Source organism: Chlamydotis macqueenii, chromosome 1, assembly GCF_036417535.1.
Source record: "Chlamydotis macqueenii isolate bChlMac1 chromosome 1, bChlMac1.mat, whole genome shotgun sequence".
Lineage (NCBI taxonomy): Eukaryota > Metazoa > Chordata > Aves > Otidiformes > Otididae > Chlamydotis > Chlamydotis macqueenii.
The window spans coordinates 157,875,099-157,901,777 of record NC_141556.1 but is presented as its reverse complement, the minus strand read 5'-3'; the positions used below and the strand labels follow the sequence as shown (position 1 = coordinate 157,901,777).

General features: G+C 38.7%; 1 protein-coding gene across 1 annotated transcript in view; it reads right to left on the bottom strand.

The window, feature by feature from the left end:
• NALCN (sodium leak channel, non-selective) overlaps positions 1-26,679 on the bottom strand; it is a 238,139-nt gene that overhangs the window by 62,585 nt on the left and 148,875 nt on the right. The gene's annotated exons all lie outside the window — the stretch shown is intronic.

Genomic DNA, 26,679 nt, shown 5'->3' with positions numbered 1-26,679 from the left:
AATAACAAAGGACTCAAAAGAATTAATCTATTTCAGCAGTTCTGATACTGAGCTGCAGCAAATCATGTAACAAATGCTGCATTTATAAGTATCCACAAAGAGACAGTCCACAGAATGTTGCACATCTCAGCACAGAAAAGGTAGATACATCTATGTTGACAGATGATAGCTACTTCTAATGCTATTAGATAAAAAAGATATGATATGGAGGTACAATTCCTGAATTCTGATTACCTTATGTAGCAATTCAGTTATGTCATTGCAACAGAACACCAAGCCAAAAAGAATCAGTGAAATTCATTTTTACATTTATTTTAAATGGTATGTGTATTGTACACTATTTCAATAAGCATACATCTAACTGAGATTATTTCAATTCTCTTTCTCCCACCTGCTTGTGAGCACAGGCTTAGAAGCTCACATTTTAAAACAGATTTTCACCACCAGCACCTGCAGGGGATACTGCTGATAGATACCAGCTAGAGATTTTTGCCAGGGGGAATTGCCCAGGACGTCGAATGGAGCTTTAACTCTTATTTGCACTGCCTAGTGAAACGCACGCTCCCACAGCATGCTTTAGAAGAACAACTGCTCTGCTGCACTGTCATGCTATCAGCATCACCACCACTTTCAGCCGTAGTACAGCTTAAACTGAATATCAATTCATATTTGGTTGGATATAAGTTGTCATATGGACTGAAAACTGTTCGGAGAGCTACAAAGACTAATGATTAATGTTAAAGTGCTAAGTCAGAACAGAAGGAGAATATTGCATAAATCTGTACTATGTCTAGTCCTATTTATTTGCTTCATTAATGAACCTTAAAGGGAAGAAATTATGACATTAATGAAATTAATTTGATATTAAAATGTGAAGAGTTGCAAATACCACAGCGAACAAGGAAAAGGACAGATTTAGAAATAGGGGCAGGAAATAACACCGAAAAAATTCTAGAGCCAGAATAAGAGCAGAAATGAAACAAGAACTTGTACTTCAATACAACATCAAAAGGCCAATTTGGGCACCAATTACATTACTAGCCAAAGGCTATGCTCACAACCGATCTCTGTTCGTTACACACTATATAGTTCTAGAAAATAGTACATAAGTCCACAGCTGCTCTCTGTGCTGCTTTGAAGAGACCACACTTGGGTATGAATTTACTTCTAAATAGCATTTTATCAGTCTCACACTGACAAGCCAAAATAGTGCAGAAGAGACCCATGAAAACCAGGGGAGAGCTAAATAAACCAACTGGGGCAAGGGAGAAAAAAGGAGAGAAAGACTAAAGGGGCCCAAAATTTACAGTACATTTACCATAACTGATAACAAAGTAAGGAGAGAGGAGATGATATAAATTTATGTAAGAAATATTTGAAAACAAATATACCCCAAATACAGGAATGAGAGGATGAAATTAAGAAAGGGAATTCTTAGGCTGAGAATAAAGATTGCTATCCTTACAGGGAAATCTCTGAGTGTTCAGAGAGGTCTCTGGAGGGACGTGGCTCATCATTTCAAATTCAGACTAGACAGAACCTTTGAAACGCCAGAGTACTGCAGAAAGAAATCCCTCACTGACACGGAAATGAATTGGGTAATCTAACAGGGCTCTTCTGCACCATTGTACTGTAGAAAAGCTTTGGGAAGGGGTAATTTTTAGAGGGAAGAATGGTTTCCAGTTTCTGCTGGTTTGCTTTTTAATAAGAAATCATTGCATAAATATGCAGATTTTGGCATGGATGATGTCTCTTACAGCTGTGAATGCCTGCTTGCAGAAGTCAGTCTATACAGAATAAACAGCGTATGATAGATTGCAATGGTGTCTGAAGTCTCAGTGCAGAACAGATCAGGGAGACCTCGGAAGCAGGAAAATGTATATTTCAAAAGGGAAGAAAAGGGACAGCAGTATCCCTTGTCTAAACAGTAGAATGATTCAAGACAGACTTTAAAATAACCTAAAGTCAGCGCAGTTCTACAGAACATCTCAAATTACCCATGCTGTGATAATATTACATATTGGGGAGCACAAGGCATTTAGCTTCACTGAGTTCTTCTCTATGCACTTAGGGTGTAATTGTTGCTCCACATGAAATACATCCTATTTTGTAGTGCTGCTTAAAATCTTTACATTTCAACTTTCTTTACCGCATAACAAACACTATATTTTTAAAGGTACAAGATTATGCTGAAATGCGGCAACGATGGTGCAGAATGTTTCTAGTAATAGCTAAAGCCAAAATAAAATACCAGGACATTTTATCTGTGACTTTCAATTTTCTTATTTATTTTTATTATTACTGTTGGCAAGGAAATGCATACTGGTCTGATTTACTCTGCGTGGCCTGCAATCTCCAGCTCCAAAGAATCTACGGGGAGCCGTTCACCAACATTCTGTCAGCCTGGCCTGGCTAAATTCTCTTGTGGCTGCTAGAACAGTTCCTGTAAAGCCGTAGACGGAATTTATGTCTATTTTCACTATTTCCATGGCGCTTGAGTTTACAGGGGCAGATTTAATGGCACAATACATACAGTACAACTGTCTGCTCTGAACCTAGATCAGAAGGACCCAAATAGTACAGAAATGGTGAGGAGTGGCAGAGAGGAAATCTTAATTTGGTATTCCAATAGTAGCTTGAATAACACATTCAGATACTGGTCCCTGAAATCCAAACTCTCCCTCATCTGTTCACATAATTGTCTTAGATCAATACAAAAGATAGCTGTGAGAAAGACACACTTTTTGGTGAAGAGAGCATATTTGTGGGTTTTTTTTCTCCCAGAAAGGCATTGTGCCATGTCTCCATTTGGTTTGGAGCAGTTTGAAGTGAATCCACTAAACATCACCACTTGCTCTTTGCTGGTTTAGTTTAGTAGCTGGATTAGTAAGCAAAACGGATTCTTCTTGGAGGAAAAACTCCAAGCTCCACCTCGGTTACACACAAATGCACTCCAGTCACTGAGACTGATGTAAGGATCAGAACCAATGACTGGTCCCCAGGGTGGCTTCAGATCCCATGTGCGATGGGACATGTAGTCCAGCGTGAGATTGAATCACTTCTGAAGCAAAACCCTCTGAACCACACACACTGTAAATGTGGTGGCAGCAGCAATCACTTCATTGTACCAATTCTCTCCCATGGTGCAGCCCAGGTCTTACATGGTATGATCTCATCCATGCTACTTAATGCAGCTTCAGCTGCATATTTATTTGTGACTTCAAGGCTTCCTTACAAAAAAAAAAGTGATTGCTAAAACCAACTTTAGCATAACTAAGATCTGGGCCCTTAAAACTGAAGAGAAACTGTAAGTGGTTGTCCTAAATACACATAGTGGCATGAACGGTGGTGAAACTGGAAGATTGGGGAAGAGGCAGGGAGAATAAAAGAGACAGCAGGTAACGATTAATGAGAAAAAGGAACAGGGTTAGCTCTTTAAAGAAGATGCAACCTGGCTGTGGTCAGACAATTGTGCTGGGATGGTCAGAAAAGCAATCACTGCCCTGCTGGAGATAGCAGCCTTCCCAGCAGGAAACTGGCATCTCCCATATAACCGAACTGGTCCCACCAGGTCAACAAAGCCACAACATGAAACTACTCATAAACATCCCACCTCTGCCAGCGACTAAAGCTCTCTCATTGTGTTTCAGAAATTAAAGTGTTGGCATTTAATTTTTTTTTTTAAATATGCTATGTTACAGTACTTGAGCCACGTAGTATGCACAGTGTTATGTAGAACCTGAAGAGGAGAATAAGGTAGCAAATGGTGGCTCTTAATTTTTTTATCTTAAAATGTTGCAGTACTATAGTCAGCCAGATATTAATCACTGCAAGTGTGGTCCGGGTAGAAGTAGTGAGTTCTTTCAAAGTGCATACTGCAACTTCTTTGATAGCAGTGACTGGAGTAGCTGAAAAAGTATTAAAGCACTGGAGCGAGACAAGCAGCAGGACCTGAATAGAAGAGCTGCATTCCCACAGTCTCTCACCAGAAGAGACATGCCACAACGCACTGCAGATCTTCAGGTAAATGTAGGGTGGTGCTACGCCTGCCCTCCAACCTACATCCCCTTCTACAGAAGCAGGATGTGAGAAGTGTCTGCACATGCAGAGGTCTCATGGACTCAGGTAGGAGTCCATAATGAGACAGCCTGGAATGTGGAAGCACTCTGGGATCTGGCAATAGGAAGAAGATCACTTGAACAGTTCAAAGGGCTAAGGTGAATGTCTCTTAATATCAACAATTTGCATTTAGAGACAGAAACATGCTCAAAAGTAACATTCTTGGCAAAGCAAACCAAAAGTTAAAATTTAACAGTCATTGAATTTTATAAGACACTGACACTTTCATGAGAACATGGCAAACGAGAAGCAGAGTTTACCATAACCAAAGGTCAAGACCTATCCTTCCTAACTTTTTGGTTTGTTCTCTATTCATTTAATTCTGATCATGGAAGAAGAATCAGTAAGATGCAAAATGTAAAGTGTGAAAGACGCAGTTTTTATATGGCCTATGAGGCAAGTGTTTGTGAAATTCACTTAAACGCTCTGTAAATATTTCAATGAAATTAAATGATTATGAAAAATTTACTGCAATGCTCTAACTCTTTCATTTTAGTTGACAATTTTCATAACAGGCTGAGATTAATCATGTTCAAAATTAAAAGCTTTGCTACTGATGTACACACAGTTTATTTAGGAACTGGCCAGCTGCCCAGAACAATTTCATGGTGACTGGAAAGTTCAAATCTTTTAAGAAAGTTCAGTAAGTCTCACTACAGGATAGTTTTAAATGAATATTGTTTGGTACATTGTAGTGTACTGCTATATATCAACATTTTTCACTGCAAATCTCGTTTAGGGACAGTATTTCAAGAACAAAGTGACTATACAATATCTGTATTACACTCTTAGCAGGACATGCTATGTGCTCCAACTCCAAACACTTTGAGGATGAAGGTCCATGGGGATGAAGGACATTACAAACTAGACACCAGCACCCATCCAACAGTTTTCCATAATTCTTTACTTACCCAAATTCTTAGATTTACTGTCACCTTTTGCTTGTCAAAAGGAGCTTTGAATGAAATCCAAGTAATTAGCATTAAATGACATGCAATTAAAAATGAGAAAGGCAGATTACATGAACCACTTTTTTCCCTTTCTATTATTATTCTGAAATTGTAAAGACCTGGTAAATTTTTGGACATGAATGAGCTCTACTAAAAGAAGATATGCATATGGGTAAGCTTTCACAGCCCACATTCAGCTTTGTCATCAATTTGTATCAACATTTTTGTTCCTGCATTTGATTTAAAGTTCAATACAAATCAGCTGTTCAGTTACTACTATTTACACCTACAATTAACAATGAAGAAAAAGCTCAATTTTATTTGAGAGAACTGCACCTTGAAAAAAAGGCAGGTAAAAACAATTTGGAAATTAAGGTAAAAAAAATTGACAAATTGAATTTTGGTAAAAGTAACACTCGCAGTGTTAGAAAGCAGTATTTATGAAGTGGAGATCTTATTAGTTTGTCTATAGTGCTATATAAAACACTGCTAAGGGCCTAACCCTTTGCCTAAGGTCAGATGGTACCCACTGACCTCAACCATAATTCATAATATGTGGCTCTTGGTTCCTCTAGGCCCTGTGTGGTAGCCCTGAGACATAATTACCACAGTTATTTTTCTACAGGTTTTCCATCTCTTCAATGCATCTGAAACACGTGAGAGCTTTTATATGCAATTCCCCTGCACAGTACTTCTGTAAGATGGCATTTGGGTTGCCTACTTTGAGAGGGAGAAGAGCTTGTGACTTTGGCTGAAGGTGAGATAGCATTACAGGACTGTGTGGCTTAGTGTCCAACCTGGGGAGGCCTTGTTTGTGCCTTCCTTGAAAGCAGTCCCTCAATTAAAATATTCTCTGAACTACACCAATGTATCATCTGGGAGAAAGGAGCCAGAGCTGCAAGAGAGAGCCAGCAGTGAGCGTGAAGGCTTGAGCTTGCTCTCTTGTCCTCTTTCAGTTAACTGCAGCGAGTGTGAAGGCTTGAGCTTGCTCTCTTGTCCTCTTTCAGTTAACTGCCTAGAAGTACCAGTTGCAAATTTCGCCCTTTGGGCTCACCTAAATAAATGGGGACACTGGAAGCAATAAAAAATTCTCCCATGTAGAGACTGTAAAACAGAACCTAAATTGATTTTAACTACATTCTGCGCTGCCTTGGGGAATTTTCAGTGAAATGTACCAAAAAATATGATTACAGTGGTGCTGGCATTCACAGTAGAGACTGCACTGTTGATAATATAAGGGTAAAATAAACTGAAAAAGCTCCTGGCAGATGGAGGAACAAGATTACACATATATTTCTCACACGCATAAGATTTGGGTTTTTTATAAACAAGTCTTCTGTGTCACATGGTTTATATCCTGTGTGTAGTACGATTTGGTGCTGTTACTGCTATTTCCCAATTGTTCATTTAAATAACCTTTTCTTCAATTTTGCACAAAGTCTTCCAAATTAATAAGATATTGAGTAACGTTTCAAAAATGTAGGGTTTTTAATAACTTCCTTCCAGTAATTGTACCTCCTATTAGTTCTTCAGGAACAAATGCTGCTGACAAGATGTGATTGCAATTCAAATGGCACAAAACTCCTGTAGCAAAAATTTGGCTAAGATTTAGTGCATGTATCTAATAGAGGACAGGAATCTAGCGTGTCAGAGAGTTTCCCTTTGATTAACTGAGATAAATAAGATGAATTTTTCAGAGCTATTACTTCATACTGTCTACAGACTCAGACAAACATTGCTACATTCATTACACTTCAGCCATATTTCCAAATCTTTTTCCCCTCTGAGGTGGCAAGAATTATATAATTTTAAAAAATATGAGACTCAAGATTCTGTGTGGTGTCCATAGTCAGGTCCTCAGGAATGTGCTTACCAGACCAGAGTCAACCTTCTTGCCTTTAAAATGAGGTACCTACCTGAGTTAACTAAATCATGGTTGTCTTAGTCTCTCTTTATAGCCAAAAGTGACAAAGAGACCCTTGTAGAGGTCAGTTCAGAGCTTGGGCTAGCTGTATCTTTCAGACATACTTATCTTTTTCCATTGACTAAGGCGGGTACTTGAATCCAGTAAGTTCCTTAAATGAGATGTGTGATTCCCAGTGTTAGGCAGGATGAAGCTAGGGCATGGCATGTGATGGTATTCATCTCAGTTAATTACAGTTGTCCAAATGTGACGTACACCGTATAAACATCTAGGCACTTCCTATATTTAACTGAAAAAGGCATCTCCAGATATTGACTCATCCTATACTAACACATAAGTAAGACAAGTAAGATGGAATATCACCTTAGGGTAACTCCTTCATTGAATGCAGACATTGTATAAGGCTACAGCTATACTAGTAATGTACTGGGTATAGGCCCAAGAACTGGAATAAGATTGTCCATTGTGTCACTCTTAGCAAGTCTGCTCGCACAGTTTTGGCCTTGGCCAGCTAGCACTCTCCCTGATCATGCCTGAGCACAGTTTGGGGCTTATCTCAGCTGGGGACATTCCCAGTAGGCAGTATGAACACTTCCTATTTAAGTGGTAGCTAATTTTGAAAAGGGAAAGTAATGTAGCTGTATGTACAAGCCAGGCTGTGCCAGCCAGCCAGTTCTAGGGACAGAGAGCAAGTCTCTTGCTCCAGATTGGCTAAATTATTAGCTTGGAGAAGATGCTCTAGTTTAGATAAGATAAAATGGCATATCTTAGATACGATAAACCCCATTCTTATTTTAAAACAGTTCGGGGGTAGATATTCATTTCTGGGTGGATAGTTTAAAATACATAATGGAAATTAAACATAAATCCAACACTAACATGCAAAATTATTCTTTTAATGGCTTTTTCACATATAAATGCAGCTTTACCATTTTCATATTCATTATTTTTCTCCTGAGATAAGTAATAGAAATATTTTTGCTTCCGTTTTGCTTCCAAAGGTTAGTGAGTCACAAAAGAATATCCATTATAATAAAAAATGCATCACATGCTCCATTTCATCAGAGGAAACTGCTTGAGACTTCACTTAAACTAGGCATCATTACTTGTTATGAATTGTATATTTCATGAACAATAAGCAACTAAAATATTTTCAAATGAACAAAAGCAGAACAGGTATGAATTCTGCTCTTGTACAAACACAACCATTCAATATTGACTACATGCAACATGTTCGTCTTCAAGACTTAGGGTAAAATTCATTACAACCACAAAGCAAAGGAAGTACCCTTGCACGACAATTCAGAGACTCTTAATGTTTGCTTACCTATTCCAGACCCTGCACAAAGGAAGAATCCTGGAGGAATTTTGTAAACAGCACTTACCTACATGTAGGCAAGACACACAACTTCATCTACCCTGCTGAGTTCGCAGAAAAATAGAGTCAATCTGGGAAATTATAATTGTGGACAGACTTTCAAAGGTTTGCACCACAGGCAGCTCCCATTTACTTAAAAAAAGAGTTGAAGACACTCAAAGAACCAGGCTGTGATTGACCGAGGAAGTCATCATCTTGACTTTCTATCAAGATACTAACAGTGAGAGGGATATAAAATGCTGAGGAGCAGTGAGATCACCAGGATAAAAGACTCAATATGCAGACAATCTGTGTGTCTCTGCTCATAGTTTCAAAAATCACTATAACTTTGACTTAGGACCTCTTAATACTGAAGCACAGGAAGACTGGAATTCGATCCATACATGCAAAACCTTTATTCCATGTGATCTGTATAGGCTACTCTATGCATTGTCCAGGGTTTTACACAGGATAGATCACCACTAAACTGATGTGGACATAAGGCATATCCAACTTGACTTAGTTTCTACTGCATGGCAGGAAACATAGCTATGCTTTGTGAACCTAATTCCAGATTCCAAAGCCAACCTATGTGTTCTCTATGAATTTGTGAATGCTGCTTGAGGTGGAAGAAGTTAGGTGTAGATGTTGAATGATATTTGTCACAGATCGTGACGCAGGTGCTTGTGCAGCAGGTTGTATGCTGTTTCTGTGGGCTGTGGCAATAAAAACCTGTGTTTCCTTCTTTTTAGATGTGCTGCAGTGTCTATGGACATTCTTGTAAAGGGATACTTTGGTGGCACAGATCAACATAATAGTATCTTCTAACACATAAAGGTTCTCTACAAAGACAAAAAGGATAATCTACTCATGATAACTGTAGCTAGGACAAGAATGCTTCATCTGCAACATAGAATACAACTCAGATAAGACACCAGATAAATTTTCCTAAAAATACCCTAACCTAGTACCAAATGTGATAATGAATGCATTATTCTGGTCTTACTCACAGGACAACGTAAGCAAACCTCAACTACAGTGCACAGTACTTTTTTTGTTGTTGTTGTTTCCGGTGCTTTTATTATAAACATCATTATCATGTGGATTTGTTTAATTAAATGTATTCAGCTAAATATGTATGGGACTGTACACTTGACCTCATCTCCATGTAACTGATTTGTTGGGGACTGGAAAATTGGAGAGAGTCTATGGAGGGGCCACAGAGATCTCCTCTATAACGTAGTTCTGGAGAGTATACAAGCATACTCTTCTCAAGGAGACTTAGTCACAGGATAGGAGACAAAGAGCACCATTTGCTTAATGAGAAAGTCAGTCTAGACAGAATAAAGCAATCCTTCACTATGAAGATAACGATTGGAATAAGTTGCCCAGAGAAGCCATGGAACTTTTATCACTGGAGATATTCAAGACTTGACCTGATAGGACTCTTCGTAATGGCCTGCTTTCAACAGCAGGTTGGACCAGATGGTCTCCAGGAGTCCCTTCCAACTTAGACTTCTCTATGATTCTATGATTTGGTGGCAGCTACGAACTGCACGGCAACAGATAATTATGCTCTTCGGTTTCACTGTTGTGTATAAGCATCCACCATCTCTTCATAACTTGTACTTTTGTTCAAACCATTACTGGGCTCTGTTAGATCCTGTGAGAAGGCAATTAATATAACTTAGATTTCAGCAACTATTTGCAACCCACATAGTGGACCAATTTCTACAATCAGATATCCTTAATACAGAAAATGTAACTGAAGTTGAGAAAAAATTTCTAGCTGTAGCTCAGGCCAGAATCCAGTATATTTCTTTAAACAGGAAAGACTTTATCTTTGCACAAATTAGCTGCCCCTTGCCTTTTCGTGCTTTATTTGTTTGTTTGTTTTGAACCAGAGGCAGAACACTTAATTTGACAAAGGTAGCCTGAGTTTTAGATTCATTGCAGTTTTGCAGTATTTCTCCAGTATAGAAATTCACACAGAAAGTTAATTTAACCAAAGGACACGCAGAGGCAAACCTATACAAGCGGTAATTGTGAGGACACAGAGGCTGATCCAAATTACATTAGAAACCTTCTTGGCTGGACTAGATGAAAACAAAGATAGTTTGGTGTTACCGGCTGCCCTTTCTCCCACACAAGTTTGCATGAAACTTTAGCCAGGGCTAGATTCCTGCATTCTGTTATTCCCTTTCACAAGAGACAGGGACGGTCCTCTTTGTGTTCTTGTGGTGATGGGTTGCTTCTTTACAGGGGAGGACAAGAGCAAGAATTCTCCCTTAATTCTGAAATAGTGCTCCCACTCATCAGATATTATGCAGGAAAACCATGCAGGCTTCCTCATCTTTGATCATGTTCTAAAAACAGTGCCTGATCCATTTTCAAGGAACTATAAAGAGAATTCCTTTAAATTCTAAGTGGAAAACAAGTGATGCCACTTACGCTCAGGTACCTAAAAATCTCAGTAAAAATATAATGAATTCATCCTTCTAAGCAGCTAGCTTCTTTTAATAACTGAACAAGGAATCAAATCTCATGCAAAGGCCAGGCCTCTGCTTTTTATAAGCATGCAAAGGTTATGTAAAATGTGTACACAACTGCATGGATCCACAAGCTCCTATGGGCCTATGACACAGTTCAGAAAAGGCAATGCAGACCTGCGTGACACAGAAGGCCCCAAAAGCAAACGCAGCATGTTTTTTTTCAAGGATCCAATTGCCATCAAAGTAATGAGTAATGCTACACAAGCCCTCTCCTTCCTTCCAAAGAGCTACAGGTCTGTCCTTTAATTCAGAGGATGGAGCATCTAGAATCACCTATGTGCCTGGAGAAGCCCTTGCATTTTTCTTAAGTATCAAGCAAACAAAATGAAAAATAAAGATTAGATGAGCTCCTGGTGATATAAAAGCTAGGTAAGCATTTTCTTCCCTGGTGATAGAAATTAAGTAACAGAAACTTACATTTATATTTTTATTACTGCTATTCACACATTCATAGCAAATCTGACTCCCATCTCTCTTCCTTGAAAAGTGTATGCTTTGAATATGATCTTTGACTAGAATTTTCAAAGGTCCCTATTTTATGCAATAAAGCCTTCCTCCAAAAGAACCCCTCTTGAATTTAATGTGTCTTCTTGACAAATAATACCATATTGCATATACTAGGGACTGGCAACTTCTGAATTAATACTTAGGTGTTTATTTCACCACTGGGCATCAAATATATAAGCCAGAATTTGTAATCCATTGATACTGTTTTAAAAAAAAGGTGATAGATGAGGTAGAAAAATAAAAATGGTGGAAGCTACAGTCTTCAGGAGACTTTCAAAACTTTCTTAGTTATTAAAAGAGGAAAGAGTCTGGCACAAGCAGTTTTCCAAATGACCACATTTTCCAGTCTTGAAAGAAAAGCTTGTTTTTTTAGAAATGGACATGTTCTCTATAAAGTTTACTACTTTTGAAATAGCACTACTTTAAATGCTCTGCATATGGTCCAGGAACGCAGGACCAACTTGAATTTGTGAACTTTCTACTATCTTCCCTCTGTGATCAAAGAAGGATTTCATGCATTTTATGTAGTACTTAAAATTCAGTTTGGAACCTTTACTATACTTTTCATTTGTTAATAAAATGTGTTCGACACTTATCTTTCCTGCCACTTGTTAAAAATCCATTTACATGGGATCAGATATAATGAAAAGGTAATTTTTCTTTTTTATTCTATTTTGTAGTTATTTCCCATTTGGAATTACCTCAAGCACTGTCCTCAGAATAAAAATACTCTGGAGGCAAGTAAATCTAACTAGGCTTTAAAAAGCTCCTTGATTTTCACACATACATTCATATATATATAAAATTTTATGCCGAGTGCGTTTAAATTAGATACACCAATTATAACACCTTGTTCGCACAATATGTTCATGAAAAATCCCCATGCCGAAACTCCCATTTTAATGCTGAAACTTCAGCACACAAAATTTGGAAGTGATGCTACTGCTGAAATTGTCACTGCCATCTTCCTAGATGTGCTGAATGCCTGGAGGTGCTGGGTGAAAAGCACAGGGCTCCGGCAATGTGTTCTGACCAAACGTGTTCAGCATCCCAGAACGGGGTGCAGGAAGACAGTCAGGACCAGATGAGGTTTCTGCTTTGTAGCTCCTCATTGTGCAATCCTAATGGGCACCATCAAGATGAAAAAAAGGAAAAAATCTTTAAAAAGGAAAGAAATATCTAGATAGTTCCTAATACCTCTATCAAAGCCTTTGATTCTTCACAGGGTTTACGAGGTGGTCCTATACATATGAAAACACTTAAGTTCAAGAGGTAGAAAGCCTCCAAATCCTTTCTTTTCCATCTCCTCCTCTACTGATAGACAAAATGTCTCTCCTGAGATACCAATCAACGTAACTTTTGGAGCCAGGTGCCTGAAAAATCAATTACTAATATTTGATTTGCCATTTTCCCTGCTCTCCATTAAAGATAGTAGCGAGCTACATGCTTTGGTTCCACTTATCAAGAATCTGTGGGGAAAAAAAGATAAAAAGAAAAACTCCTTCACACTGAAAAGTACAATTGGGTCATAAAGTGTGGGTACAGTTTTGCTCCTCACTGAATAAAGGAAATATTAATAGGTCTGCCAAAATGATGTTTGCATTGCTAGAACAGTGATACTCCTTAGAATTAACAAGAGTAACGTCAAAACCATCTCCAGAATGAATAATGTCTGTATCTGAATGGCCTGGACTTCCCCTAGAAACAGCTTGCTTTCAAATACTAAGCTGCTGCAACATAAAAGAGATCTGAGGAGAGCAAATGGAGAAAAAGGGAAAGCAAAAAGATGAAATCCCTGAAAAACAGTACCAGTAAAGCATCAGCGAGCTAGCTGCATGCAAGCAGACAGGACTCCTGATTATTTCAAACTGCCTTGCTAATATTTTTTCTATTATAGACTACATATTTTGAATTCTTGTTAAAAAGAAAATAATTTCCAGGAAATTATGTTAAAGAAATTCTATCCTAGTAATTCCACATACTGATTTATTTACTTACAAAAAAACTGAGAGGGTTTGTAATGAATATTAAACATTAATTTTTCCAAGATGTGTTAGTTAAGCTGCCAAATTTACTTGTAAATGTACATAACTTCAAATAGACTTACCCAGTAAAAAGAAACTTCAGTTAGATTCTAAAGCTGAATTTACAGGTGCACAAAGACAGAATACAGTGGAAGTAATAACAGGCATGGTAGGAAGGAGAGAGCACTGAGGAAGCATTTGACTGTAATGACTGCACATCCTGAGCTAGGGGACATCAAATGAAATAATCAAGTTGCAGATTCATAAGTAGAAAACCAAATATTTTTTTCACACAGTGTATCATTAAATTTATCTTTGCTACCACAAGCTGTAAATGCTTAAATATACACAGATTTGAAAGTAGATTTAACAAACATATGCAAGAAAAAATTAATTAAGAACTACGAGACAAAAATACACCATATTGGACACATGAAGCCCTGGAGACTGACTATCACTCAAGTATGAATTATCACTGGAGAATGAAATATCAGTATGTGCCTTCCTTGTTCTTATGGTAGACCCTAAACACCTTTTACTGGCCACCATCAGAGACCGGGTATTGAACCAGGAGGACCTTTGCTTTGACCTAATACAGCTGTTGTTATATTCAGAGCCTACAGGTTCCTCCTCAGTAAGCCTAATAATAAATGTCTATGCACAATATTTTGATTCCTTTTTTTTTACCAGAAATACAGACAGTGAAATCATATCAATCACTGGTCACAAAAAAAAAACTGCCGGGTGACTTGGTTCTACTTTCAGGTGAAATGGATACCTATCTAATAAGAACTAGAAGGGAGACATAAGTTACTAGAAGCTCCCCTTACCCCAGAAACAGGGGTTTCTTGAGGTAAGGACCACAGAAGGCTTTCCTCTAATGTCAGTGACCATCAGAATATCAAGCAACAAGAGCAAAAGGGCTTACATTTGAACATAGTACACTTGAGTCACTGAAGTAAAAGTCTCTAGTAGGACTTGCTCTCTTAGGAGAGTCCACTGCCATTACAAATAAGATATGCAAGTACTCCACATCACTTTGCTACTGACAACGAATAAAATGATCTTGTGGAATTAAGACATGCCCAGTGGCAAAAAAAAACCACAAAAAAAGCTCATTAGAAGCACTGTTGGAGCTGTTATAAGATTTAAGGATTTTTTGTTTTTGAAGAACAATATTCTTATAAGGCACGCACACACATTTTCAAGCTTTAGGAACATATTCAGCACTTACATAAAATTGGCCTGATTATAAAAGGGATCTGTTGTCATTCTGCAACCTGTAAAAATCAGGGCACTTTGAAAAACTCTGTATGTTTGACAAGTTTATTGTGTGTGGGTGTGTGTGTATACCTGCATTCACACATGCATATGTACAGAGGTATTTGCAGGAGCTAAAATAGAGGAAATCTATTAAGATTCTGAAACAATTTGCACATATACGTGTGCCTGAGTAAGTTCATATAGGTTGCTGGTATTGGAGAGCAAAAATATAAATTATGTTTTTATAGTTGGGCTGGAAAGTAGACCCAAAATATACGTTTAGGATATGATAATCAGAAGCGTAAAACAGAAAAATACGCATCTGCAAGTATGCGCAGAAGGTCTTCATATCCTTTACTCTTTTCAAATAACATAAAAACAACTGCAAAAAGAAGAGCTTGTCCTGACATTTTGATCGGTGCTTTTTTTGCCCCGAACATAATTGCTTATACTACTGCCTAGAGGTACCTCATCCTCCCAGAACTCACATGTTATTTTTAGTGCAGAATGGAATGTAGAACATTGCAAGCATTTTAACTACCTCAAGGCACTAGTGGTATAACCAAAAAATATCTGATTTAGAGACTTTTGGATACATTTTAGAAGATAAATATTAAGATTTTTACTTTTTCAGTTTTTTTCCTCTTTTTTTTTTTAAACCTGCATGAAATATTTTAAACATGACTGAAGCACATACTTTCCTTTCAGAAAGCATGTACTTCAGAAGAAAGATGTGGTCAATGTAAATGAAAAATAGCCTCTTCATTCTTTGCTAGGAGCTGCACTATACCTTTTCTACAAGCCCCTTGCATGAGTCTATGCTCTCCCAACCTAGTTTTTAACCTGATGTCTGGAATCCTCTGACTTACAAGTAAAAAAGTAATTGCTATTGGCTTGCACGTTTAATAGCTGCACTTCTACGGACTGTTTCCACACAGAGAGGTATAATAAGAACCTAATGTGATTTTGAATTTTTAATAACTTCTCCAGTAAAAGTTGCACCCTGACATTAAATTAATTTATCTCAATTGTAAGCAATTAAACAAGGCATCTAGCTCAGTAAAGTAGGTATCCTGGACTCCAGCCACAGCGAAGAATGAAATGCAGAGTGCAGAGAGAGATCTGCAGAAGATAATTTAGCATACCAGAGGTATCACTCTGTCTCTGAGGAAGCCTGTTCCTCTCCATTGCTCAGAGGATTGATGCAATTATATTGCCAAGGCCAGAGGTTAGAGGGAATGAACCCAAGCCTTAAAGTTAGCTCCTACAAGGTTCATGTCAGTGAGTTTTAGTCAGATCAGAAGTTTAACTTTTAAATGAATAGCTGTAAGCCTTTATAATCTAAAATTCTATATGACATTTTATGATGGCTTTGCTATTAATTTAAGCATTTACAGGACTGGCTCAATCTTTACTAGTAGATATGCCACTGTATTTTTGTAAGGATTACCTTACCACTCGTAGTTCAAACCAGAAATTAGTTTGTTTATGTTTCTATAAAAAGAAAAAAAAAACAACCTCGAAAAGTTTCTAGAATATCGTGCCAAGTCATACAACTAATACTATTTTACTATGCTGAGTTAGTAGCACCACCCAACTAGTGGCAGCATAAACTCATCAACTAAGATTTATGTTTTGTCTACTGCTTTCAAAGGATCTATTCACATAACGGAAATTACAGAAGCTGGTGACATGAACAGTGGGATAGAGTGCACACTCAGCAAGTTCACTGACAATACCATGCTTTGCGGTGCAGTCGATGGACTGGAGGGAAGGGATGCCATCCAGAGGGATCTTGACAGGCCGGAGAGGTGGGCCCGTGCCAACCTCATTAAGTTCAACAAGGCCAAGTGCAAGGTCCTGCACATGGGTTGGAGCAATCCCAAACACAAATACAGGCTGGGCAGAGAATGAATAGAGAACAGACCTGTTGTGGTAAGATTGTGATGAAGGGAAAAAAAAGCCAATGGCATACTGGGCTGCATCAAAAGAAGTGTGGACAGCAGTTTGAGGGAGGAGATTCTGCCCCCCTGCTTTGCTCTCAGGAGAACCCATCTGGAATACTGCATCCAGTTCTGGAGCCCCCGACATAAGAAGAACATGGATCTCTTGGTGTGAGACCAGAGGAGAGCCACAAAGATGATCAGAGGGCTGGAGCACCTCTCTTATGAGGACAGGCTGACAGAGTTGGGGCTGTTCAGCCTGGAGAAAAGAAGGCTGCAGGGAGACCTTATAGTGGCCTTCCAGTACCTAAAGGAGGCTTATAAGAAAGATGGGGAGAAACTCTTTAGCAGCGCCTGTTGTCATAGGACAAGGGGCAATGGTTTTAAAATGGAAGGAGGTAGATTCAGACTAGACATAAGGGAAAAATTTCTTACAATGAGGGTGGTGGAACATTGGGACAGGTTGCCCAGAGAGGTGGTAGATGCCCCACCACTGGAAACATTTAAGGCCAGGTTGGACAGGCCTCTGAGCAACCTGATCTAGTTGAAGTTGTCCTTGCTCCTTGCAGGGGGGTTGGACTAAATGACCTTTAAAGGTCCTTTCCAACCCAAACCATTCTATGACTCTATGAGACTAAAGTTCTACTTGTTCGTATCATGCATCTTTTTCTTTAGGACACAATCACCACAGCCTAGGAACTCATGTAAAGAAAAGGGAGGAAGCAAGCATGAGGACCCCTTCTCTTTCTTATCTCTTGGCAAAAGCACTCACCACCCTTTAAAAAGTCTTACAGATATTAGAGTAATTCTCAGTGATTTCAGGAGGGCCTAGGACATCATATTGTGACAAAAGCTGTATCAACATACTGTAAACAGGCCTCCTTTGTCCTCATGAGGTTAGAATGTGAATTCATTGAGACATACAAAGACTGGACTGGAAAAATTACTGTTTTCCCTGTTTGCTAAATACGGAAACAAAAGGCTAGCATGTCACTCATACTGACCTTGTTTTATGCTTTAAAGTGACAGTAAAAGGTCTCCACAAAAATAAGGACTGGTCCTTACTGACCTATCCAAATTAAAAAACAAAGCCAGGTCTTACCCTTTTCCCCTCAGATTTTGCAGGGATTCTGCAAGTCGTTTTGGAGTTCAAGAATGAAAAATGGTAGTGGGAGAGGCATGGAAGGAACAAATGTCTGAAAAGATTAAATCAGGCCTATGAGTCACCCTTGTTATTTGAAACCATGCAAGGGGTCACTTTTGTTCAGTTGGGCATGACATAGTGAGGACAGTCCTGGAAGACAACAGTCGTAATGACAATGCAATGTTGTCCTAAGGTTGTACTTGACATAAAAAGTCAGTGACCAGACAGCTGGCAATACAATTCAGAAATCTTATTTACTACTTGATAATTGTGTGAAAGTTGTATTGAAACACTGTGCCAATAGGAACGCATCATCGGTGCACTATGATGAGCAGCACATGCCAAGCATTGCCATAGCTATGTAACATTCTTCTAGATTTTATACTTCCTGTGATGGACAGGAAGCTCCATTTTGAAGTATATTCATTTCAGCTGCCCAGAGCGGACCTTGAACTAACATTCATTATCTAGTTTGTACTGCTGTTCACCTTAGCTTTATATAACTTCATTCTGCTGAAGTTAATGTGGAAGCGCCTGCCAACTTCTGTTGCACCACTAAGTCAGCCTTAGTATTTTGCAGTGGCATATAGAACTCGTTTTCAGCTAGTGGGGTTCTTAACAGAAAACTTCATAGTAGATGCACGTGTGTGTATGTACATATGCATGTATAACACAGAGGAGGTTTGAAAGAACAGCACTGTACAAAGCAAGATTATATGTTATTCATTTTCAAGGTAATACTAACAAGACAAATAAAATTTAGTTGTTATACACTGGAAAACAGAAAACAATGACCATCTCACTGTGAATGACCTTATAACTTTCTCCTGCCTCTGCTCATTTTTAGTCCAAATTGCCACATTACTGTGAGCTTAGGGAGAGCCAGCAAAATTCCTATACATATGCATAAGAATATGCATTCTCAGTAACACCTTAAGTTAAAAAAAGTATCTGTTGAAACTCTTACGATCTCCTACAAATTACAGCTTTCAACAAATTTGCACAAGTATCCTTTTCTTTTTCTTCACTAATACTTAAATGGATTACAGACTTTCAAGTCAGTTTTTCAAGGCAGACACATTTTGAAAGAAAGGAAAATATAAGTGGTGCCAAATATAAATGAAGATTACATTATGGCTCTCATGGAGAAAATCTTCCAGCAACAATTTATTACAACTTCTGAACTTCTGTGTGAGCTACAGCTTCAGTAAATGAACTGGGAAAGTTTAAGCTCTTAAAACTGAACCAGACTGTGGGGTGCAGACAGCTGTGTAACCTGCTTTACGCTGAAATCTGAATTCTTTATGGTTTGGTTTTCATACCAGGGAGAAAGGGAGGATCAGGGACTCTTCCAATACGTGATTTCCTTTTCCCTAGCATAGTCGTCTTTAAAATGGCTTGCTTTCCAATGAGTTATTTCCCTCTCAAAAGGAAGTGTGTTGCTTTTAATAAGTCATGCATGATAGCGTGGGGAGCAGTGTACAGAATGCTGGCTAGCTGCCATGTGAACATGTTCTGTGAGAAACCAGGGTTCTGCATAGAGAAAAAAAAGTCATGTAAAGCCTCAGTTTATGTGCTTTCATTTTAGCAAAGGTGAAAATAACCGCCTTTAGAGCTCTCTTACAGTGTGTAACTGTATTTTCTCAATTCCCAAATCCACATTAAGGAAAAGCTTTTACTTTTGTACTGTTTCAGCATCCCATTGCAATTATCCTTCACAGCAGCCAACCTAGGCTTCCTTCTCCTAGCAGAATCAGTCTTAGGTAGAACTTCTTGGCCTCACTCATGGTACTGGAGCACATGGGCTTCAGTTTGGCTGACAGTCAGATTTTCACTTGTCTTCTCTCTATGACCAGTTCTTCTGAATAAATTATTTTATTAGCCCTCACCTCTGCAAAGCTCTCACAGGGGATTAATTATGAAAATTTCTTGACAAAAACAAAGGTAAGAATCAACCAGAAATATTTATTCTTAGAAGTTCACAGTAAAAAGTTAAAGGAAAATAAGCAGAGCACTTTGTTCAAGTTACTTTCTTTATTTGTTCTGCAGACAATAATACAAAAAGACAACAGCAGGAGCGTCTAGCAGAAGCTATAAAAATAGCATGTATTTTCACTAGCTAGAAAACCAGGGAGCTGTTTCAGTTGTTAGAACTGCTTTACATGAAGAGATGACAAATATCTGGCGGACTGGTGTGGTTTAACCCAGCAGGCAGCTAATACTACACATTTGCTCACTCCTCCTCAAAGGGATGAGGGAGACAATCAGAAAAAAAAGGTAAAACACATGAGTTGAGATAAAGACAGTTTAATAGGACAGAAAAAGAAGGGATAATAATAATAATAATAGAATATACAAAACAAGTGATGCACAATGCAATTGCTCATCATCTGCTGACCAATGCCCAGCCAGTTGCCGATCAGTGGTCACCGCCTCCTGGCCAATACCCCCCAGTTTATAAGTTGAACATGATGTCATATGGTATGGAATATCCCTTTGGCCAGTTTGGTTCAGCTGTCCTGGCTGTGTCCCATCCCAGCCTCTTGTGCACCCCCAGCCTTCTCACTGGCAGGGCGGTGTAAGAAGCTGAAAAGTCTTTGACTTAATGTAAGTACTGCTCAGCAACAACTAAAATATAAGTGTGTTATCAACATTATTCTAACTCTAAATCCAAAACAAAGCACTACACCAGCTACTAGGAAGAAAATTAACTCTATCTCAGCTGAAACCAGGACATGGGCAAAAGTGTATGTAAACCAAATTTCATATCTTAGTATCTAGAAACAGTTAGAAAAGCAAACAGAAACTGGAAAGGTATAAATACAGAGATAGACTGCTTCAGCAAACATCATGAATGTATACTCAAGAATTTGGTAGCAGTCTTGGCCTTTTCTTCCTGTTCATCTGATTTCAACAGAATGACAATGAAAAAAAAACCCAAATCTGAAAATGAGTTAAAATTTGCAACCACCCCCAGCACTGAAATTTTAAACATGCTATATGTGAGAGAGAAAAAAAAACTAATGGAAGATTAGGTTGTAGACATGACTTCTGTATTTAGTTTTGGAAAAGATCACTGTATTGCTCATTTTTATGACTTTGCCAGTGTGACTTCCATATTTCAAACGTAGTTTGTGTGAAAGTTTCCTCTCACATCATGAATTTCAGCAATAAGTGTATGTCTTGGACACACAAACTCTGATAATCAATTATTAGAAGAACATTTTAGTCCAAAAGAGAGTAGTGATCATTCCCAGAGCAAGAGTCAAATTTAAGAAGAGACACCTTGAAAGGTTTTGAGGAAACCAGTGCTTCATCCGTGAATTTATGGAGGCTCTCTTAATAACCAGATGGTTGCTTTGTAAACTTCCAACAATGGGAGGATGGGTAAATTCTTTTGACAGTGACTGTAGAGAAATGACTACAGGCAGTAACAAATATATGATCCAATGGAAACAAAAGACTACACTGTGTCTGGATATGAAAGAAAAAGAACCAGTAGTTTAGAAAATGGGAATCATAATGATGATGACTGAGGGGAGAAAGGTGCCAAGCATATTGGCAAGAAGAGTACTGGAGTGCCGTAGTAAATTAAAAAATAAAAAAAAATTCTCAGTATCTTGATATTGTTGCAGCAATATAATATATCATTTAAGGTTAACATATCATTGCAGGGAATATAAGATGGATATCCTCAACATCACTGGCAGTGCAGTGATAGCCTTATTCTCTAGGGAAACAATTATTTGTATCTTTGTATTTTAAGACCAAACATAACTACAAGAACTTAGCAGGATACATTAAATCGTGTAAAAGTCACATTTCTGACATATTTTCATGGCAAATGGTGAACATCTGGTTTCACACAGACCACACTGCCTTTTCCTCTGAGCATGCCTTTTGCTCCACAAGTGATCCAGGGCCTGTATTTCCTTCTGACCCTACCCAGGTGGAAGTCAGGAACTTCTACAAAGATCCTGTCGGATTTGCGCCACTCACCTTTAGAAAACTAACTGAAGTGCCAATGCCAATGCTATTTTATGAACCTAAGTTCACAAATGAGGAATTTGTTCTCTGCTGTGAGTGAAGAGAGATGACCAGCTTTGTATGTTGACTTTTATCCTTCTTTCTTGCCGTTATCATCTAAGTCCCTAACCTAAATTAGGATCCCAACCTAGGAACTTCAGTAAGATGCCAAGCATTACACACTGTGATTTTGGGCTTCAGTAAGGTAAAAGCCATATAATTAAATATCAATGAAATGAGGGTTCCTAATTATAGTTGAAGACTCATGTCATTTAACTTTATCCATTGAAAATCAGGCATTTTGCCTAATTAGTTGTCCAGACTCCCTCTGTAACAGAGAAAAAGAGCACTCAACTTGGATGGGATGAATCATTCCCTGGAGGGTAACTATGACTACAGGTAAGAGCAGATGACGAGCTCAGACTACACATCTAACTTTTTGCATGGCTAATAAGGTGACATGAATCCTATCCTTTGATACTTTAGAAAATTTAGACCTGTCGTAGCTCAGCCCCAATCAGGACCAGACTACGCAGTCTCTCTCTCACTCCCCCCACCTTCCGAGAGAACAGGGGGAGATGATATAAGAAAAACGGCTGAAGGTTTGAGATAAGGACAGGGAGAAATCCTTAAAATTACTGTCACGGGCAAAATAGACTCAACTTGGGGAAAACTATTCATTTATTTCTAAAATTAGCAGGAGAATGAGACAGGGAACAAGACAACCTCCCCCCACCCCTCCCTCTTCCCAGGCTTAACATTATCTCTACTACCTCCCCTCCCCAAGCGGCACAGGCGGGAAGAGGGAATGGGGGTCACGGTCAGTTCATCACGCATTGTTTTACGCCGCTACTTCGTTGTCCGGGGAAGAACTCCTCACATTCCTGCTCTGCTCCATCGTGGGGTCCCTCCCAGGGGCCACAGTCCTTTGTGTAACTGCTGTGGCGTGGGTCATCTCTTCCACGGGGTGCAGTCCCCCCAGAACGGCTGCCCCAGCGGGCCCTCCATGGGCCACAGCCTCCTTCAGGCCTCCACCTACTCCAGCGTGGGGTCCTCCATGGGCTGCAGGTGAATCTCTGCCCCTCTGTGCACCTCCATGGGCTGCAGGCGGACAACCTGCTCCACCATGGTCATCACCACAGGCTGTAGGGGAATGTTGGCCAGGAGCAGTATTACTCCTCCCCCTTCTTCTTCACTGACCTTGGAGTTCCTCACAACAGGCTAGCAGACGCCTCTCAGGATCCTTTTTACATCTTATTCACTTCTCATCTCCTCTCCACTTCTTGCAGTCGGGCTGGGCCTAGTTGGGCCCAGTCGGCTGCCCAGTGGGAGGCCAGAGGGTGAGGCCTGCAAGGCCCACAAGGCTCGTGCCTCCCCCTCTCTGCCCCCGCTCAGCTTCTTCACATCTTCTCTCCGTTTTTTTTTTTTTCCTGTTTTCCCCTTCTTAAATACGTTATCGCAGAGGCGTTATCAGAACATTCTACTACCAATTGTCTTGGCCTTGGTCAGCAGCAGGTCTGCCTTAGGCCTCGCCAAGTCCACTGAACAAAGGGGAGCGACTTCTAGCAGTTTCCTACAGAAGCTACCACCTTAGGCTCCCCCTCACTAAACAAACCCAGAACAAGACCTTTACCTAAAAGAATGAGAATTATTTTCCTCGTAATAATTGTTCCAAAACTTGAGGATAGCTGCTTCTAAACTTCTGAGTGTTGGATTAACTAAAAAAGCATTAGAACTTTTGTTATGCTGCTTACTGTGTAAGCACACAGAATTCTCATGAATTATCTTTATCAGTGTATGTCAGAAAATACTCTTACTTCTTTCTTAAAAATAACGGCAATTTTTAAAGTGCACAAACCTTTTTATTCTTGGAAGATGTCTTTTACATGGATTAAAAATGTGAATCAAATTGCTCTGAGCTAGATACAAAAAGCACAGACGCTGGAAATATTTTTTTAACTTCATCAAAATAATAATTGCACAATCAATAGCTGATTGCATATGAATTTAAGAACAAAGGTACACATTGTGCTGCTTCTCTCCAGCTTACAGACAAACAAAACTGAACATTATAGCAATCACAGAAAGGAAATTTTATGTTTGCTCTGGGGCTGTAAGTTTGAGTTGTTTGGCATGTGAGTGTCATTTTAGTTTAATAAAAATTCCAACTCAACTAGCAACTGAGTATCTGCAACCCTCCTAAAATCAACAGGATGCTATAGTGATCAGAGTCCTGCAACGCAGAAAAAATATTATTTTACTTAATATAAATGTCTGATTTGAATCTTTTATTCACATTTATTTTACTTTAGAGAAAAATACAGAAGGACTCAGCACAATCTCTTCAGAGACTAATTTGCTTTGTCTTGACTGTCATTAACCAAAATTTCTCTTATGTATTCTTGCATGAAAAGGAAACAGTGTCAAATTCATATTTAGAATATTTCTGCCAAAATTATCTTGAATAATGTCCAGAAAACATTAGATACTCTCCCTTTAGATAGAAGGCCAAAAGTTTCATTATAAATAAGGAAATTTTTAACCTAAGTACCGAATAGTGAAGAAGCAGAACTGCTTAGTGAGAGAAAAAGTGTTAATTGCTCTGTTTCCCTGACAACAAAACCAGAAATTAAAAGGTAGATTTTAAGACCAGAGGGATTAGCACCTAAAAATGAATATTTGTTTTTTCTTAAAAAAATTATTTTCAAAGAGCTCCGTATCCTGCTGCTGTAGTTCTGGACAATTAAGTGGTAGTGGATCACAGTATAGACCTCCTCAGGCTCCCATCACCACCACCGCCCCTAAAAAAAAAAGAGTATTATGGAACTAGACTCCATGATAGTTCTGACACTTTTGATGTCTTGATTACTTGACAACTCTTGATTAACTTTCTTCTACTACAATTGCTCCTCCTTATTCAACAGATTGCCTAATGGTTTCCTTTTATGCTCTTGCTGTGAAAGTCCTGTCAAGACCACTAACATTTGTTGAACTGCCTCTATTTTGCAAAGCTTCTAAGCATTTCAAAATAGGACCCTGAGCCACTGGCATTAAATTGAGCTGTTCACACATTAACCATTGTCAAAAACAAGAACCTATCTCAACAGACAAAACGAGCAAAGAAGCTATCGTTATCTCCAAGCTTCTTTGTTTAGGAAAGTTTCTGTTTTCAACATTAAATAGTTAAAAGTGAGATGTTAAAAAAGAGAAAATGAACACAGTAAACATCTGTTATTTTTAAAAGCACAGAGGCAAAATAATATCATTCTAAAGGCAAGACTTTTTAAAAAACATATTTATACTGTAAGTAGATATATACACAACTCTGCAGCCTCCTGTGTTTGCTGCTTTGATACGGACTCAGGGGGAAAACAGTCTTGTATGTATTTCGTGGTGTGGAGCAGAAGAGGAGGGAAAGCAGCATGCACACCTGACAAGTACCTTCACTGGTGAGGTGAGAACTTCATTAGATTAGAAGAATAATGCCCCTACTGCACATTCTTGCTTACTCCTCCAAGAATTTCTGTTGCTAGGTAGTAACGCATGTATTGGGAGAATATTTTTAGTAATGAATGTCATCTGTACTCATGTTGTGAATGTGCACTAGTGAGCACATACACACGTGTGTTAGGATGGGAATCTGATCTTCCTTAAGGGAATATTGCTTTGAAGCAGCAGAATTACACTTATGTGAGATTTCAACAATTTAAAGTGGATGGATACTCCTGATTGACTTGAGAGGCCTAAGCAGTAGAACAGACTTTGTTTGATTCCTCACCATACAGGGAATTTATGTATGAACCCAGAGATGTCACTCTTTTCAGCTTTGATTCTCCAGTTGTAAAATAGGGACATTTATGTTATCATAAGCATAAGACAAGTCAAGAAATACTATTAAAATTATATATATTTTAACAGTGCAATTCCAGGAAATAGGATTATAGAAGTAAGACTACACAGGTAGGCCACTGCTTATATTTAGAGATGCTTGAGATGCTTCCTCTTTCCCTTGTGGAAAACCATATGTGCGGCACAAATGGTTTTAGCCACCAATGGACTACATGAACTTAGTTCCTCCTTATGCTATTATTTACAAACTGCTTCTGAAATCCCATTCAGATTATGGAACCTTAGGGGGATATGAATGAGTGCACTGAGTTAGATCAAAAGTCCGTTTCACCAGTACTATGTCTCTGACAAGGACCAGCAGAAGGTGTCTGAGAAATAAGTATACGACCCCATCAACTACAGAGCAATTACACATCCTGCATGCTTTCCTAGTTTTGACAACCTCTGGGGCTGAAAGCTACATCTAAACTATCAGCTCTCATAGGATTTTTATTCCATTAATTGGTCTTAAACCTAAACCAATTTGATTTCATTGAGTGCTCTCTCATTTTCTTGTGGTGGAAGAAGTAAAATAGCCTTCTCCTATTCAACTTCTCACACTTTTTGCAATTTCATATAGCTTTGTCTTAGCCTCCTCCTCAGTCACCTCAACTTACAAGCTGAAGATCATCTTCATTATCCTTTTCTGTACCTTTTCTAGGTTTATTATATCTTATTTTTAAAAGTATGGTGTCGTCTTACCTGCATGCAGTATTCAAGATATGGAAGCATCTTGGATGTATACGGTAGAACAGGAATGTTTTAACTTCCATTTAACAATTTTCTCTAACCATTTTTAACAATGTGTTTGCCTTCTCTTTTGGTAAGCACCGAACCGACGTTATAGAGAGTATCTGCAATGACTCAAAAATCTTTCTGGATAGCTTAATTAAAGCCTACATTCATGTATCTAGTAGGCTGCTTCTCTATGTGTATTTATTGACATTATATTCCATCTGACATTTTATTTCTCAGACACAAA